The following is a 9,275-nucleotide window of genomic DNA, read 5'->3' on the forward strand; positions in this document are numbered from 1 at the left end:
AAAACTCACCCTTCGCTGAGATACTCGTAGCCCATTGTCTCGAGTAGTCCTAATCGTCCAGTTAATTACAGACCAGGGAACCACAAAACACAATGCACTATTAGTCTTTAAATTGCACTATCCGATACACAATGAGTCTCTAAATGAAGTTAGTGAACGATTGTCAATCAAACGCAAGCACAATCGCGTCTTATAGGAATCGCGTTAACGACCGGTTGTAAATCAAGCGACGGTTCGCGATAGACTGAATAGCGAGCTTCATGCGTCCTTTGTACATTCCAAACTTCAAAATCTAAACAGATCAAAGCAGTTGACTATGTTGATATTTCTTCTTACGCCTTTAGCAATCTGGAACAAAATTATTTCATATCCTACTAATTTATTGATATTCATGGTACTATAAAAATTACGTTTTATGCCAATATACTATTTTGTTCAGGTTTCTACAGATTTTATAACAGTACTAAAATTACATTCTCTAAAGCATTATATGTTAATAACCCATAAATCAATGAATTCGAAGGAAATAGAAGGAAAACGTTCACAACGAACGATTTGAAAAGTGAAATCGTAGGCAATCGACGAGAATAATGAACGAAACGAGCAAAGAAGGCAAAACGCCTCGAAACAGTTAACGGGAAACTTCTCTTTACGTTCAGGTACGAAAAAAAAAGGTCAGCAAAGTTTTGTCGAGGCAAAACGATGACCCAGTTTCGGTTAACAGTGTCGACCATTATGGCCGATTTTTATGCTTTTACAAGGACACCGATGAATGGACAGACCCAAAAAGTGGGATCCCGTTTCGTGTATTTCTGGATCAAGGGCCACCTAACGGTGGTTTTGTTTTTAATAACGGTGTCGTATATTTTGCCAGGAGTCTTCCTTTTTTTTTTTTTCCATTTATTTTCAGTCCCAAAACGGCTACGTACGAGACGGTTTTACGCGTTTATGTTCACCCTGGGACCATAAGTCCTACCACCCGGACTAATTTCTAACCAAAACAGGGCAGTTTTTTGGCCTCGACCCTCATAGAATCTGGAACATTTTTTTTTTTCTTGTCCAGAGCAGCCGTAAAGAAATAAACTCGAAGTGTTCCTTTTTTTTGATTTACAATTTTCATTCTTCCGGTGGTGAATGTTGCTCGAAACAGGACACTGCACCGCGTTTGGTCGAAGGATATTTATCGTTCTACGACGATGATGCTCGTTCAACGGACTCCTCTTTCGAAATGTATTGCTTTTATCTATGAAAATCGTCGGAATAATAGAGAAGAGAGAAGTATAGGGAAGCACGGTGTGATGCTAATCGCGACGGTAATCTCTTCTAATACACGCTTTCGAATGCGCGACGTGATGCGATGTGCCAGCTGCTAGATCACGCTTTTTCGACATCCCTTGTTCAAACGAACACACTCGTACCATTGAAAACCGATACCTTCTGTGTGAAAGGACTTGTATATATAATAGTGAAAAAAAAAGGGCGATTGTATGGTTCGTTGAGGTTACAGGTTAATTAACGAATCTATGGTTAATTTCCAGCTAAAAGAGCTTCTTTTAAATTACTTTTCACCGGCATGCAAATGATTTCCTTCGACCAGAAGCGTCATTTATTATTCTGAAACGCATCGAAAAGAATAATTATAGATCCAAGCATCGAATCAATGCGAAAATTGCATGGATAGGGTCCGAAAACATCGAAATCCCAACAAGCCTATATCATCGGTGTAGAAAGGAAATACACCACAATGAACGTTTTAAAGTAAACCGTGCGACGCACGCAGCCTCCTATGTTCCTCTCTCTCTCTCTCTCTGTCCGCTGGTCTACGGCCAAAGCTAGACCACCACCATCCAAATTCAAACATTGCAACCCCCTGTCCGCGTCCCGACGCGACGCCCAGCGTTCTTATACACACGTACAGGATGCTGGTTCGCGCATACACGCGACCGCTCTGGCTGGTCAACGCTCAGACTGACACTGCGTGCGTGAAAGGGCTGGTGGATGCACAAAGAGTGTGGCCAACCGGTTAGCCGGTGTGTTGGTGACTTAATTCGGTGTGAATATATGCAAGCCTCTCGGATCCCGATCCCTGCCACCATCGACGAGCACGTTCGGGGCACACATAGTTTCAGCGATCGCTAGCGATGGCCTCGACACACGCTTCCTATCATCTCCATCGAAAATTTTACATTTAACAGCCCCCGAATATTTCAAACTTTTTCGAATATTCGATTCTGTTAGTTGATCAATTTGACGTACCTTGGAGATGTTTCTGTTAACACCAAAACGATGCAGCCAGTTCTCTAAAGGGAACTCGGATTGTCAGACGATTATTAATCGAGAAGAAAAATTGTCTAAGAGCGTGGTTAATTTAATTTACATCCCTAAAGCATGTTGCATTGGACGTTGAAATATTTTCAAGATCACCGAAACATTGTTCAATGGAAGATTGCATAGTTGGAGCGACTGCTCGATCCCGTGCTAAATTACTTGAGCGCGGAGACTGGCCAAATTACTTGAACTCGCGACACAGAGAATCGAATGGCCATCACTAGCGACCGGTCGGCTAATTTCAATACCTCCGCTTCCAACCCCCTGCCTCCGTTTGCACCCAACCCCCCCTCTGTTCCCGTGTACGTACCACCACATCGATGTTGCTTGGTCTGTGTGAACTTCAGCTACGTACAGACACGCGAGGGGGTTGTGGATTGGTCGTCGATGCGTGTCGAGGGGGTGGATTGTTTCGGTCCGTGTGCGTGTGCACGCGTACAACACAACGCGGATGTATTTGACGCTGGAATATTCCCGTCACCCGGTGAGAGGTGGCGGTGGGTGGTTTAGGGGAAGGGAAAAAAAAAAAAAGAAAAGAGGAACGAGATTCTGCACAACAGGAAAGCACGGTGTAGCGCGGATAAACGGGTTTTCCAGCGACGACGAGAGATCACATCCTCCAATTAATGCGTCTCGACTTAACGCTTCGCTTACCTTGCCCATCTGGAGGCGTTTTCTCCCTCTTGCTACCCTTACAGGAAATATTTTTTGCTAATTAGTCGATCGACTCGTCAACGCTTGTCCCTTCTCATTTTTTCCATCGATTTTCCTCCTCGACTTCTATTTCCAGATATTTTTTAAAGTCAGGAAATTACGACGAGAATTTCTGAGATATCGAATTAATCACGTTTAACTGGTTTAGGATGTTAATTAGCCCCGAAAAGTAAAGCTAATCCGTTCGAACACAAATGGTATTACGTTGTGAGAAACAGGTGTCACTAATTTACGCGACGTTCTCCGGCAAGCAGGATCGTGTAAAAACAAAACACGAAGATCGGTGCAATCAATTCTGATGCACCGTTTCCCAGACGGGGATCCATTTCCTCCCGATGCAACGGGATTTACAACGCCTTGCAGCCTGTAATTTCGGAGCCGATGTTGGAAAGACGGGAATGCGACGACGTGGAAACAGGGTCAAAGGGGGTGAGTGGCTTCCACCGAGAGGGTGAAACTCTGCGCCAGCACCCTTCGAGCTCGCGAGCCTTCCACGTTCAACACTCCTCTACAAGAGCGGCTAATTTTGATTCACGATTGCCCTCCCAGAGCTACACACCCCGCTACACCCGTTCATCAACCTAGCTAGCCAAGGCCTCCTTCCTGCTTCCATACCAATACACCAACCCTAATTTTCTCACCGCCTCCCACGTGTCCGGCTAATACTTCAATGGAAAATTGAAAAATTTTCAAACTATAAAATGTACTTCTTTAGTTCTCTGCTAAAACTTCATCTCGTATGCAAAGTTCCTATCTATAAATCAAAAAGGACTAAAGCTTTCATCAAATCAACCTAATAACACCATTACCTTTCTGCCGTCGGGATTAAAGGAGACCCCCGAAAGCAGAATAAAATCGTTTTGCAGCAGGAGCCGGTTGCTGTTCGAACAATCACGCACAATCACGGCCAGTATTATAAAACTGTCCCCGAGGGAATTCTCGATGCTGGTGGTGTTGGATTGGGGCTCGATCGAGAGGGTTGGTCAGGAGGGAGCTGGTTATGGAGAGACTCTGTTCGAGATTTAGCCATCTCGAGAAGGGGGTCGAAAATGTCGGTACGTGAGTTCAACGTTACCGTAGCCTCGTATGGCTATCGCGTGAAAGTCGCTGGGGTGCAATGGCTTTTCAACGGTGAAGAGAAGGGGTGTAGGGTGGTAAACTGGACGGCACGTATCTTTACGGGTCATAAAGGTTGGCCCTCGTTACGGAGGAAGCTGTACCGCACCCGTGGCCACCAAGGCACCACACCACCGACCCTCTTGCTCGTTTTTAACCCCCTACCCCGTTTATACCTATCTATATCTATAACCTTCTCGATCGTCCAGCTGCCACGGATGCGTTCGTGATGGTCATCAATTCCATGACATCGTAAAAGGAAATTGCCAAAAAAAAAAGAAAAAAGACAAAAAGAATGAACATTATGGAAGTGTAAAGGATCAATGAAAAAGGTTGGATTAAACAAACGAGGAAACACAGGGTCGTTATTAATGTCACACGATACATTTGGTACACGAAATGCAGTGAAATTCGAACATTCAGAAATCCGATGCTATGCTCTATTTACACTTTAGAATTCTATGTGTAATCATCTCAAGTATCGACCAGCAGCTTCCTGTTTCCCAGCTATTTATTGGAAAATCGTGTTGAACGATGCGTCGATTTGTTTCAATCGTCTCGTTACATATTCTATTTATACAGGTAGCAAGTGAAGAGCGGGAATGAAGCTCGGAACAAAGCTTAATCAGAGACTGAACGAAAACCGGTACCTAATTGTGATTGTAATTTTTCTCTTTTGCGAATCGAAGTAAAAGAGATAAATAAAATTCTGCCGGTCCCTTCGTGAGGTGACCAAAGTGGGGCCCCATTGCCACAGAGTAATGAAGATGTCTCGTCACGGGTGTCCTCTGTACACGGGGCCCGTTGGTCCCGTGGTAGACCACGGGGGGTGCGCGTAAACGATGTCACGGATGTCATTGTACCATTGCCAGAACTGATCCCCCGTGGAATCGAAAGAGAAACTTGGACCTTTCGTTGGCTTCGCATTAAATAGGCCGGATATAATAATTGGGCCTGAACCATTCACGCGATTCTATTCGCGGTACCCCCCATAATGCCCATCGAGTGCTCGTATGGTGAAAAGGGAGAGCACAAAGATACTCGTCATAGAATGACTGGGAAGTTACAATCATTGGAAATATAAATAATACAAAAGATAATGCCGTAAAAAACATAAACAGTTCAAAAATTACTCTGAACTCGAAGAAAAAAGAGACGCTTCCCTAAAATTGAAACCCTTCTCCGAGAGTTCCATTGAAAAAACAAGCTTCCCCTCGTGGTATCGTTTTCATGGGTGGAAGTTTAATCCAAAAGCTCGCGAACGTTTCTCGAGTCTAGCGATGAAAGCGTCGCACGGCCATCAATGAAACGAGAATCCGACCCATGGAGTGCCAAAATATTGAGAGGCACTCCGCCAAAGGTTTCTCCACGACACGAAGAAGACGCAAAGCAGAAAGGGCCTCGCGATAAATGCCCCTCTGGCTAACCTCATTTTTCATCTGCCCCATAAAAATCGTCGTCCATGTATCTCCGGATGAATGGGGGCCCCCGGTAAGCTTTCAACGTAGCCGGTCCCCGAAGAGGATCCCCGAAGTCTGTGCATTGGCGGGCGCAGAAGCGTGACATTATATTTATGTTGTCACCCTGCGTGTCAACGGTGTGGCTACCGTAGCTCGTGAGAGAGCGAGATACGAAAGAAAGGTGCAGAGTGAAGAAAAAAAAAAAAAAAAAAAGGGCAAAGACGAAAAAGAGAAGGGAAAAGGGGCCGTAACGGGGGGCCTGACTAGGTTTTGTCTGTAAACACCGCGTCCCGATCGCTACTCATGCCGTGGCCAGGACAATGGACGATCCTTTCGTTACCTGTTTACGAAAGCCAGTCATCGTAAAACCATCGAATCGAATCGCGAAGAAAGACATCAAACGCGTTCTTTCAAATTTCTCTTCCTTGCCAAGTCGTCTTCCTTTTTCGACACCAACAAATCACTCGAATTAGATCTACTCGCGTTAAGGATATTAAGAAGCTTAATTGCGCGAGCTTTTAGAGTGGGATTCTGGATGATTGGTAAGGGTAGCAGGGGGTGCCTTCCGGCTAGAAGCGCGTGCCCTTGTTGTCGCAACTGTCAGGAACAGTTGGCCCTACGGTGCCCTCGAAGATGTCTGCGAATCGTCAGGCAGACTGGTCGTGGTTTTGGACAGCATCCGGTTTTCGAACAACTAACGACCATTTTTCCAGACTTTAACAGGTTCAAATTCCAGCGAGAATTATCGCATCCAATTACCAAAGATCTCTAATGAAGGCCAACTAAACGAAGACTCGGCTATAGATGAAAAATTGCAGAAAATTCAAAAGTTTCTGCCTGTGAAGGAGACAAAAAAAACCTGCCACGCATCTGAATGGCCAGAAAGAAACGAAACACAGCTGGAGGGATAGATGGATCTTGATAAAGAGGATGGAACGGTGGTGGGTGGATGAAGTTGAAGCAAGACTCGGCGTGTGCAAGGCCAGGGAAGGTCGTACAACAATCGATAACTGTCGTTCGTAGACAGGCATAAGTCGTACGTGCTCGTGAACGTTTCTACAGAGAGAGGAAAGGGGAGGAACGTGTGCCAGTTTCCATCAGGAGTGACGGTAACAGCTGTTGCACGTCCATTTCGAAAGCTTTCTCCGTGGAAAGTCCGGGGGGGAAATTGGCGGCGCTGATCGTCGCGTAAACACAACCTAAAAGCAGTAGATCACTCGATTCCTCTTCGGATACCGTTTCTAAACACAGCCTCGCGGATACGCACGGACAACTCTATATATACGAGCAGAGCCAGCTTGAAATAGAGCTGTCGATCGATTAGAACTTTTTCCCAACGCGTACGTGACACCCATAAAAAGCGTATCTCTTCATCCGACGGAATTGAATTCATCCTGCCTTACTTCGTTATAGTCAAAAGCCATTCGCGTGTCTACCGACGAACGAACAGGAAAAAAAAAAAAAAAAATATCGATCCATCTTCTCGTACACAAGATTACATTCTGTTTCGGTTTCCAAGAGAAACACTGTTCTGTCGCTTTTTATTTACGCTGAGAATTTGAGTCTCTTATTTAACAGTCAAAAAAATGGAACGAGAACAAGTAGATAGGGGTAGTCCCTTTTCTTCCCTGTAGAACATTCGCTCGTCATAAAGACACTTCGCGAGAAAGGGTTATTGTGATAGTCGCCTGTTCCTTTCTTTACCCAGGAAAAAGGAACACGAAGATCCGGAAGGTACATAAATTTCATGAAACACTAACCCCTTACCACTTTGTAATTTTTTGAACAAACATCTCCCGGCATGTTTACTTTTTTTCTACATACAGTTCTTTAACCTATGGTAAAATGATATCTAAGGGAAATAATGGCCGTAGAAAATCATCGATCCGAATAAGGGTTGAAAGAAGAGAAGAAATGAAAATTTGCATTCGAACAGCCGTTTCGAAATACCGCAAACGTTCGTCACGGAATGGAAACACAGAATGGAAGAGAGCAAAAGTTGCCCAACGAATCGTTTATAAATAATTCGTGGATCCGTTGCTCGCGTTACATTCGGCTCGGAAATCACGCGCGAAACTTTCCCTCGCACCGTGCTGAAACGCGAAAATTGATTCAAGTACTGTATACTCGTCGAGAGGATCGCGTAGGTACGCCCGGGTGTCGTTTCATATTCGAGTCGAAGAGTAGCCAGGTTCGCGAGATTGCAAGAGAAAGAAGAGAGAGAAGGGAGAGAAGGGCGAGGGAGGAAAGGGCTGCCGGTAAATTTTCATTAAAATACAAGGGAAACATTTCTACCCCGTTAGACGGTGTATTTGCATGAATTAGAATTTCAAGTGTCGCGCACGCGAATCGAACGGCCAATTCTGTGTGTGGGTGCTTTGGAAGAAAAAGGAAATCGACGTGTTCGTTCACGTGCAAACGAAAATAACAAAATGAAAAGGAAGAAGAGAAAAAAAAAAAAGAAAGAAAAATTGCAAAAGCAAAGGTGAGAGAGGTTGGATATTATTTTTCAAACGAGTGATATACGATCGAGGCGACGATTTACGGAGTTACAACAGCGACGATTGCTTCGTTTTTACAGTCCGGAAAAAAGACAACTCGCCCCTTTTTTTTTTTTGCTTTCCTTGCAACTTTTTTTTTCTGCTGCTCTTTTCCAACCGCCTTTTTTTTCTGCTACGCGGAAAAGCAACGCGTCGGGCTTCTTTTTCCGCGCGCACTCTTCGCGCTTCTTCTTCTTCGAACCCGAAGGCTCGATTTTTTTTGGCATGCGCAAAAAAAAAAAAAAAAAAAACAGGGGGTGGAGAAAACAGTAGGAGCCGCGAGGGGAAACGAAGCAGCCGCAGGACAATAGGCCTCGGTGCACCGACGATGCTTTTAATTTTTATGGGATTCTACGGGTTAAAAAGGCGTTGCGTACACCGTAGACGTTTTCCTTCTAACCCGGCCACCACTGTGGCCGTTTTATTAGGATCGTAAAGTCCCTGCGGCCGCTTTGGAAAGAAATTTTTTTTCTCTCTAGGATGACGACCAGCACTTCTGCTCGCACGAGGAACCGAAACGACCACCAGGATGACCGACACGCGCGGAGGCGAGGAAAAACTCGCGGAAAAACTCGCGGTTGAAAGGAGCCGCCGCAAAAACTGCATAATGAACTGTCTCCACCGCGATTTCTTCACGGAGACCCTGATCAACGAGTAATTATCGATGCTTTGCGACAGCTTTCAAGAACCTGAACTCGCTTTTTCTATTCCCCTTTTCGTCCAGTGATCATCGCTGTGGTGTTAAAAAATACTTCCAAAAGGATAAGGGTTAGAATGTTTCCTGAACGGATAAAAAAACTCGGAAGAAAAAATGTTCTTCTTCCTACGAAAACACATTTCCTTATTCTTTATCTATTTTGATCAAAGTCGTTTCGGAAAATTTCACCTAACGGGAAGACAAAATGTTGAGTTTCCGTTCTATCGTTTGAAAGGCCCATAGCGAAAACGTGCACGGATCGTTCCTGATCCCTTTGCCATACGGAGATTGTTAAATTACGGTGAATCCGGCAAGCTTAAACGCGCCTCTGTATTTTGCCGTTGCGGAAACGACATTATTGGGCGATACGATCGCGCGTGCTTTTAGCAGCTTTCAGATTTTATCGGTGTTGCGCATGAA

At 44.8% G+C, this 9,275-nt stretch overlaps 1 protein-coding gene across 4 annotated transcripts in view; it reads right to left on the minus strand.

Moving 5' to 3' along the window:
* Positions 1-9,275, minus strand: part of LOC117609420 (uncharacterized) — a 76,258-nt gene that overhangs the window by 63,552 nt on the left and 3,431 nt on the right. For all 4 annotated transcript variants that reach the window (XM_034335719.2, XM_076689095.1, XM_076689093.1 and 1 more), the window contains exon 4: positions 10-348. The gene's annotated coding sequence lies outside the window, so the exon portion shown is untranslated. The remainder of the gene's footprint in view (positions 1-9; positions 349-9,275) is intronic.

This window comes from Osmia lignaria, chromosome 7 (genome assembly GCF_051020975.1).
Source record: "Osmia lignaria lignaria isolate PbOS001 chromosome 7, iyOsmLign1, whole genome shotgun sequence".
Taxonomy (NCBI): Eukaryota; Metazoa; Arthropoda; class Insecta; order Hymenoptera; family Megachilidae; genus Osmia; species Osmia lignaria.